We start from the raw sequence: 9,781 nt of genomic DNA on the forward strand, positions 1-9,781 counted from the left end.
ATGAAGATACAACATACTCAAACTTATGGGACACAATGAAAGCTGTGCTAAGAGGAAAACTCATAGCGCTGAGTGCCTGCAGAAAGAAACAGGAAAGAGCATATGTCAGCAGCTTGACAGCACACCTAAAAGCTCTAGAACAAAAAGAAGCAAATACACCCAGGAGGAGTAGAAGGCAGGAAATAATCAAACTCAGAGCTGAAATCAACCAAGTAGAAACAAAAAGGACCATAGAAAGAATCAACAGAACCAAAAGTTGGTTCTTTGAGAAAATCAACAAGATAGATAAACCCTTAGCCAGACTAAGGAGAGGACACAGAGAGTGTGTCCAAATTAACAAAATCAGAAATGAAAAGGGAGACATAACTACAGATTCGGAGGAAATTCAAAAAATCATCAGATCTTACTATAAAAACCTATATTCAACAAAATTTGAAAATCTTCAGGAAATGGACAATTTCCTAGACAGATACCAGGTATCGAGGTTAAATCAGGAACAGATAAACCAGTTAAACAACCCCATAACTCCTAAGGAAATAGAAGCAGTCATTAAAGGTCTCCCAACCAAAAAGAGCCCAGGTCCAGACGGGTTTAGTGCAGAATTCTATCAAACCTTCATAGAAGACCTCATACCAATATTATCCAAACTATTCCACAAAATTGAAACAGATGGAGCCCTACCGAATTCCTTCTACGAAGCCACAATTACTCTTATACCTAAACCACACAAAGACACAACAAAGAAAGAGAACTTCAGACCAATTTCCCTTATGAATATCGACGCAAGTATACTCAATAAAATTCTGGCAAACCGAATTCAAGAGCACATCAAAACAATCATCCACCATGATCAAGTAGGCTTCATCCCAGGCATGCAGGGATGGTTTAATATACGGAAAACCATCAACGTGATCCATCATATAAACAAACTGAAAGAACAGAACCACATGATCATTTCATTAGATGCTGAGAAAGCATTTGACAAAATTCAACACCCCTTCATGATAAAAGTCCTGGAAAGAATAGGAATTCAAGGCCCATACCTAAACATAGTAAAAGCCATATACAGCAAACCAGTTGCTAACATTAAACTAAATGGAGAGAAACTTGAAGCAATCCCACTAAAATCAGGTACTAGACAAGGCTGCCCACTCTCTCCCTACTTATTCAATATAGTCCTTGAAGTTCTAGCCAGAGCAATCAGACAACAAAAGGAGATCAAAGGGATACAGATCGGAAAAGAAGAGGTCAAAATATCACTATTTGCAGATGACATGATAGTATATTTAAGTGATCCCAAAAGTTCCACCAGAGAACTACTAAAGCTGATAAACAATTTCAGCAAAGTGGCTGGGTATAAAATTAACTCAAATAAATCAGTTGCCTTCCTCTATACAAAAGAGAAACAAGCCGAGAAAGAAATTAGGGAAACGACACCCTTCATAATAGACCCAAATAATATAAAGTACCTCGGTGTGACTTTAACCAAGCAAGTAAAAGATCTGTACAATAAGAACTTCAAGACACTGAGGAAAGAAATTGAAGAAGACCTCAGAAGATGGAAAGATCTCCCATGCTCATGGATTGGCAGGATTAATATAGTAAAAATGGCCATTTTACCAAAAGCAATCTACAGATTCAATGCAATCCCCATCAAAATACCAATCCAATTCTTCAAAGAGTTAGACAGAACAATTTGCAAATTCATCTGGAATAACAAAAAACCCAGGATAGCTAAAGCTATCCTCAACAATAAAAGAACTTCAGGGGGAATCACTATCCCTGAACTCAAGCAGTATTACAGAGCAATAGTGATAAAAACTGCATGGTATTGGTAGAGAGACAGACAGATAGACCAATGGAATAGAATTGAAGACCCAGAAATGAACCCACACACCTATGGTCACTTGATTTTTGACAAAGGAGCCAAAACCATCCAATGGAAAAAAGATAGCTTTTTCAGCAAATGGTGCTGGTTCAACTGGAGGGCAACATGTAGAAGAATGCAGATCGATCCATCCTTATCACCCTGTACAAAGCTTAAGTCCAAGTGGATCAAGGACCTCCACATCAAACCAGACACACTCAAACTAATAGAAGAAAAACTAGGGAAGCATCTGGAACACATGGGCACTGGAAAAAATTTCCTGAACAAAACACCAATGGCTCATGCTCTAACATCAAGAATCGACAAATGGGATCTCATAAAACTGCAAAGCTTCTGTAAGGCAAAGGACACTGTGGTTAGGACAAAACGGCAACCAACAGATTGGGAAAAGATCTTTACCAATCCTACAACAGATAGAGGCCTTATATCCAAAATATACAAAGAACTCAAGAAGTTAGACCGCAGGGAAACAAATAACCCTATTAAAAAATGGGGTTCAGAGCTAAACAAAGAATTCACAGCTGAGGAATGCCGAATGGCTGAGAAACACCTAAAGAAATGTTCAACATCTTTAGTCATAAGGGAAATGCAAATCAAAACAACCCTGAGATTTCACCTCACACCAGTGCGATTGGCTAAGATCAAAAACTCAGGTGACAGCAGATGCTGGCGAGGATGTGGAGAAAGAGGAACACTCCTCCATTGTTGGTGGGATTGCAGACTGGTAAAACCATTCTGGAAATCAGTCTGGAGGTTCCTCAGAAAATTGGACATTGAACTGCCTGAGGATCCAGCTATACCTCTCTTGGGCATATACCCAAAAGATGCCTCAACATATAAAAGAGACACGTGCTCCACTTTGTTATTCGCAGCCTTATTTATAATAGCCAGAAGCTGGAAAGAACCCAGATGCCCTTCAACAGAGGAATGGATACAGAAAATGTGGTACATCTACACAATGGAATATTACTCAGCTATCAAAAACAACGAGTTTATGAAATTCGTAGGCAAATGGTTGGAACTGGAAAATATCATCCTGAGTGAGCTAAACCAATCACAGAAAGACATACATGGTATGCACTCATTGATAAGTGGCTATTAGCCCAAATGCTTGAATTACCCTAGATCCCTAGAACAAACGAAACTCAAGACGGATGATCAAAATGTGAATGCTTCACTCCTTCTTTAAATGAGGAAAAAGAATACCCTTGGCAGGGAAGGGAGAGGCAAAGATTAAAACAGAGACTGAAGGAACACCCATTCAGAGCCTGCCCCACATGTGGCCCATACATATACAGCCACCCAATTAGACAAGATGGATGAAGCAAAGAAGTGCAGACCGACAGGAGCCGGATGTAGATCGCTCCTGAGAGACACAGCCAGAATACAGCAAATATAGAGGCGAATGCCAGCAGCAAACCACTGAACTGAGAATAGGTCCCCTATTGAAGGAATCAGAGAAAGAACTGGAAGAGCTTGAAGGGGCTCGAGACCCCAAAAGTACAACAATGCCAAGCAACCAGAGCTTCCAGGGACTAAGCCACTACCTAAAGACTATACATGGACTGACCCTGGACTCTGACCCCATAGGTAGCAATGAATATCCTAGTAAGAGCACCAGTGGAAGGGGAAGCCCTGGGTCCTGCTAAGACTGAACCCCCAGTGAACTAGTCTATGGGGGGAGGGCGGCAATGGGGGGAGGGTTGGGAGGGGAACACCCATAAGGAAGGGGAGGGGGGAGGGGGATGTTTGCCCGGAAACAGGGAAAGGGAATAACACTCGAAATGTATATAAGAAATACTCAAGTTAATAAAAAAAAAAAAAACTTGAAGAGGGCTGGAGAGAGAGATGGCTCAGCGGTTAAGAGCACCGACTGCTCTTCCAGAGGTCCTGAGTTCAATTCTCAGCAACCACATGGTTGCTCACAACCATCTGTAAAGAGATATGATGCCCTCTTCTGGTGTATCTGAAAACAGCTACAGTGTACTTATATAAAATAAATGAATAAATCTTAAAAAAAAAACTTGAAAAAAAAAAAAAAAAACAAACCCTTAGATATACAAGAATGACCTGCCTAAGGCTATACTGGTACAATATGGCACAAACCTTTTGGAAGTAACTAACAAATATCTGATTTGACTTACAACCCATTCCACAAGATGGAATCAATATCCACTACTACTTGAGTAGTCAAGAACCTGAGAATCAATAGACCTGGGTCCTAGGGGAAAACAAAACATTACTGTTCTAATAAATGAACAAGCAATAAACCAGTTCCTAATGACTTAGCCATCATCAGAGATGCTGAAGCAGATGGGAATACATCAGAGACCTGCAGCCAGAAAATATGAAAAGAGTGAACACTCAACCCTAAACAGGGTATCTGCATCACATCCAGAACTCTGTCACGGCTCAGGAAACCCTATGGGAGAAGAGGTGGAAGGGATGTAAATAATTAAGGAGTTGGCTTACATATGAATCACAGAGACTGGGTCAGCATGCATTGGACCTGCAGCAGTCTATATCAGATTCAGTCCTAGAGCTAAAAGGAGAAGGGGACACACATACATATCTCTAACCTGATAGCTTTTGCCAAGTGACAGTCACTTGCAAATGAAATTTTAGTTTTCTCCAAGGGAGTCTCATTTGAGAAACAAACCATTCTTTTTTGTAAATTTATTTATTCACTTCACATCCCAATATCAGTCACCCCTCACAAAGATCCTCCTTCCATTCCTCCCTTCCCTTTTCTTTTGAGCAGGAGCAGTACTTCTGTGAGTATCACTCCCCAAAAATGCCCATTCTACCCCCAAGTCACTGTGGGACTAGGCACATGCTCTCCCACTGAGGCTACACAAGGTGGCCTAGTTAGGGGAGAAGGACCCACAGGCAGGCATTCAGGCAGGCAACAGATTCAGGGACAACCCCACTCCAGTTGTTGTGGACCCATATGAAGACCAATCTGCACATCTGCTACATATAACAGAAATAGAAAGGGTTAGTTTATCCAGCAATAAGTCTCAGAAACTGAAAACATTCTATATAAGAATTTACAGGGCTCTACCCAGAGGTGAACTGACACCATCCCATAGTTCCCTGCACACAAATCCCGTGGGGAAGAGAGCAGACCACCCAGGAGTGAAGATATCCCGAGGTCGCAGAACAGACTGCCACCTCTGCACACCTCGGGCCACATCCCTGGTCCAAGGGGAAACTGCACAGTGCCTCTGAAAGGGGCATATAGGAACAGAAAGCCTCCAGTACCCACAGTTCTGGTCTGCACCCAGGACTGAACTGATCCAGCCAAGCAGCACCCTGCACCCAAATCCCATGGAGGAGAGAGCTGGAACCTCAGAAGTATGGATACCCCTGAGAAGTCAGAGGAGAATACCCTTTGCCCATGGTCCAGAGCCAAAAGGAAATTATAGTGCCAACTGTGTCCAAGGGGTTCAAGGACCTACACGAACAATCAGAGGCAGGATCCTTTGATTCCTGCCCATGCCTAGAGCTGGAAGACAGTCTCCAGGAGAGCAGCCACAGCTGAGAGCAGAGAGCCTATTCTCAGGAAAGGCTGAAAGAAAACAGAAAAACAGTTATACAGGAATGCTGACACAGAGGCCTACAGTAGGGACAAGTCACTTTCAGAAAAAGCAAGACAAGCAAACACCAGAGACAGCCCAATGGCTAGAGGCAAAGGAACCTAATCAACAGAAACTAAAACTACTTGGCATCATCAAAGCCCAGTACTCCCAACAAAGAAAATACTGGATATCCAAACACACCAGAAAAGCAAGATGTAGATTTGAAAACTCATTTTTCGATAATGATGGGGGACTTTAAGAAAGACATAAAAAACTCCCTTAGAGAAATGCAGGATAGCACAAGTAAATAAGTAAAAGCCCTTTGAGAGGAAACACAAAAATCACTGAACGAATTACAGGAAAACACAACCAAACAGGTGAAGGAATTAAAAATGGAAATAGAAACAATAAAGAAAGCACAAAGGGAGGCAACCTTGGATATAGAAAACCAAAGGAAGAGACAAGGAGCTGTAGATACAAGCATCACCAACAGAATACAAGAGATAGAAGAGAGAATCTCAGGAGCAGAAGGTACCATAGAAAACATTAACAAACTGTCAAACATAATGTAAAACGTAAAAACCTCCTAGCCCAAAACATACAAGAAATCCAGGACATAATGAGAAGATCAAACATAAGAATAATAGGTATAGAAGAAAGTGAAGACTTCCAACTTAAGGGGCCAGTAAATATATTGCATAAAATTATAGAAGAAGACTTCCCTAACCTAAAGAAAGAGATGCCCATAAACATACAAGAAGCCTACAGAACTCAAATAGATTGGACCAGAAGAGAAATTCCTCCTGTCACATAATATTTAAAACACCAAATGCACAAAACAAAGAAAGAATATTAAAAGCAATAAGGGAAAATGGTCAAGTGACATATAAAGGCAGACCTATAAGAATGACACCAGACTTCTCACCAGACACTATGAAAGCCAGAAGATTCTGGACAGATGTCATACAGACCCTAAGAGAGCACAAATGCCAGCCCAAGTTACTGTATCCAGCAAAACTTTCAATTTACATAGGTGGAGAAACTAAGATATTCCATGACAAAACCAAATTTATCTTTCTACAAATCCAACCTGACAAAGGATAGTAGATGGAAAACTCCAACACAAGGAGAGAAACTACACCGTACAGAAAGCAAGAATATAATTTCCTTGCAATAGAACCAAAAGAGAGACATACAAACATAATTCCACCTCTAACAATGAAAATAACAGGAAGCGACTATCACTATTCTTTAATATCTCTCAACATCAACTGACTCAATTCTCCAATTAAAAGATATAGACTAACAGACTAGATATGTAAAGAGGACCCAATATTTTGCTGCATGCAGGAAACACAACTCAGAGACAAAGACAGACACTACCTCAGAGTAAATGGCTAGAAAACAACTTTCAAGCACATGGCTCGAAGAAACTAACTGGAGTTGCCATTCTAATATCAAATAAAATTGACTTTCAAACAAGAGTCATTAAAAAAGATAAGGAAGGACACTTCATATTCATCAAAGGAAAAATACACCAAGATGAACTCTCAATCCTAAATATCAATGCTCCAAATACAAAGGCACCTACATTCATAAAAGAAACCTTACTAAAGCTCAAAGCACACATTGCACCTCATAGGATAATAGTTGGAGATTTCAACACCCCACTGTCATCACGGGACAGATCATGGAAACAGAAATTAAACAGAGACTTAGAGAAACTAAAACAAGTTATGAACCAATTGGATTTAACAGATATTTACAGAACATTCATCCTAAAAATAAAAGAATATACCTTCTTCTCAGCACCTTAGGGAACCTTCTCCAAAACTGACCATATAATCAGTCACAAAACAGGCCTCAACAGATACAGGAAGATAGAAATAATCCCATGCATCCTATCAGATCACCACACACTAAGACTGGTCTTCAATAACAACAGTAATGAAAGAAAGCCCACATATACATGGAAGTTGAACAATGCTTTACTCAATGACAACCTGGTCAAGGAAGAAATAAAGAAAGAAATTAAAGACTTCTTAGAATTTAATGAAAATGAAGAAACAACATTCCCAAACTTGTAGGACAAAATGAAAGCTATGCTAAGAGGAAAACTCATAGCTCTGAGTGCCTGCAAAAAGAAACAGGAGAGAGCATATGTCACCAGCTTGACAGCACATCTAAAAGCTCTAGGACAAAAAGAAAAAATAAACCCAAGAGGAGTAGAAGGCAGGAAATAATCAAAATCAGAACTGAAATTAACCAAGTAGAAATGAAAATGACTATACAAAGAATCAACAAAAGCAGGAGCTGGTTCTTTGAGAAAATCAACAAGATAGATAAACCCTTAGACAGACTAATCAAAGGTCACAGAGAGTGTATCCCAATTAAGAAAATCAGAAATAGAAAGGGAGACATAACAACAGAATCTGAAGAAATTTAAAAATCATCATATCCTACTACAAAAGCCTATATTCAACAAAACTGGAAAATCTAGAGGAAATGGACAAATTTCTAGAAAGATACCAGGTACCAAAGTTAAATCAGGAACAAGTAAACCATCTAAACAACCCCATAACTACTAAATTAGTAGAAGCAGTTATTAAAAGTTTCCCAACCAAAAAGAGCCCAGGTCCAGATGGGTTCAGTGCAGAATTCTATTACACCTTCATAGAAGTCCTCATACCAATACTGTCCAAATTATTCCACAAAATTGAAACAGACAGAGCTCTACCAAATTCCTTCTATGAAGCCCACAATTACTCTTATACCAAAACCACACAAAGATGCAACAAAGAAAGAGAATTTCAGACCAATTTCTCTTATGAATATTGATGCAAAAATACTCAATAAAATTCTTGCAAACCAAATCCAAGAGCACATCAAAACAATCATCCATCATGATCAAGTAGGCTTAATCCCAGGAATGCCTGGATGGTTTAATATATGAAAATCCATCAATGCAATCGACTATATAAACAACTCAAAGATAAGAACCACATGGTCATTTCGTTAGATGCTGAAAAGCATTTGACAAAATTCAACACCCCTTCATGATAAAAGTCCTGGAAAGATCAGGAATTCAAGGCCTATATCTAAACATAGTAAAAGCAATATACAACAAGCTAGTAGCTAACATCAAACTAAATGGAGAGAAACTTGAAGCAATCCCACTAAAATCAGGGACTAGACAAGACTGCTCACTCTCTCCCTACTTATTCAATATAGTTCTCAAAGCCCTAGCCAGAGCAATCAGACAGTGAAAGCAGGTCAAAGGGATACAAATTGGAAGGGAAGAAATCAAAATTTCACTATTTGCAGATGATATGATAGTGTACTTAAGCAACCTCCAAAGTTCCACCAGAGAACTACTTAACCTGATAACCAACTTCAACAAAGTATTGCGGTATAAAATTAACTCAAACAAATCCTAACCTTCCTCTACTCAAAGGATAAGAAGGCTGAGAAAGAAATTAAGGAAATGACACCCTTCATAATAGTCCCAAATAACATAAAATATCTTGGTGTGACTTTAACCAAGCAAGTGAAAGATCTGTATGACGAGAACTTCAAATCTCTGAAGAAGGAAATTGAGGAAGATCTCAGAATATGGAAAGATCTTCCATGCTCATGGATTGGCAAGATTAATATAGTAAAAATGGCCATTTTACCAAAAGCGATCTACAGATTCAATGCAATCCCCATCAAAATTCCTACTCAATTCTTTATAGAGATAGAAAGAGCAATTTGCAAATTCATTTGGAATCACAAAAAACCCAGGACAGCGAAAGCTATCCTCAACAATAAAAGAACTTCTGGGGGAATCACCATCCCTGACTTCAAGCAGTATTACAGAACAATAGTCATAAAACCTGTATGGTATTGGTACAGGACAGGCAATTAGATCAGTGGAACAGAATTGAAGACCCAGAAATGAACCAACACACCTATAGCACCTTGATCTTTGACAAAGGAGCTAAAACAATCCAATGGAAGACAGATAGCATTTTCAGCAAATGGTGCTGGTTCAACTGGAGGTCAGCATGTAGAAGAATGCAAATTGATCCATTCTTATCACCCTGTACAAAGCTTAAGTCAAGTGAATCGAGGACCTCCACATCAAACCAAATACACTCAAACTAATAGAAGAAAAAGTGGGGAAGAGTCTCGAACACATGGGCATTGGGGAAAATTTCCTGAACAAAACACCAATGGCTTAGGCTCTAAGATCAAGAATCAACAAATGGGATCTCATAAAACTGCAAAGCTTCTGTAAGGCAAAGGACACTGTTGTTAAGACAAAACAGCA

This window comes from Rattus norvegicus, chromosome 2 (genome assembly GCF_021556685.1).
Source record: "Rattus norvegicus strain SHRSP/BbbUtx chromosome 2, alternate assembly SHRSP_T2T, whole genome shotgun sequence".
NCBI lineage: Eukaryota > Metazoa > Chordata > Mammalia > Rodentia > Muridae > Rattus > Rattus norvegicus.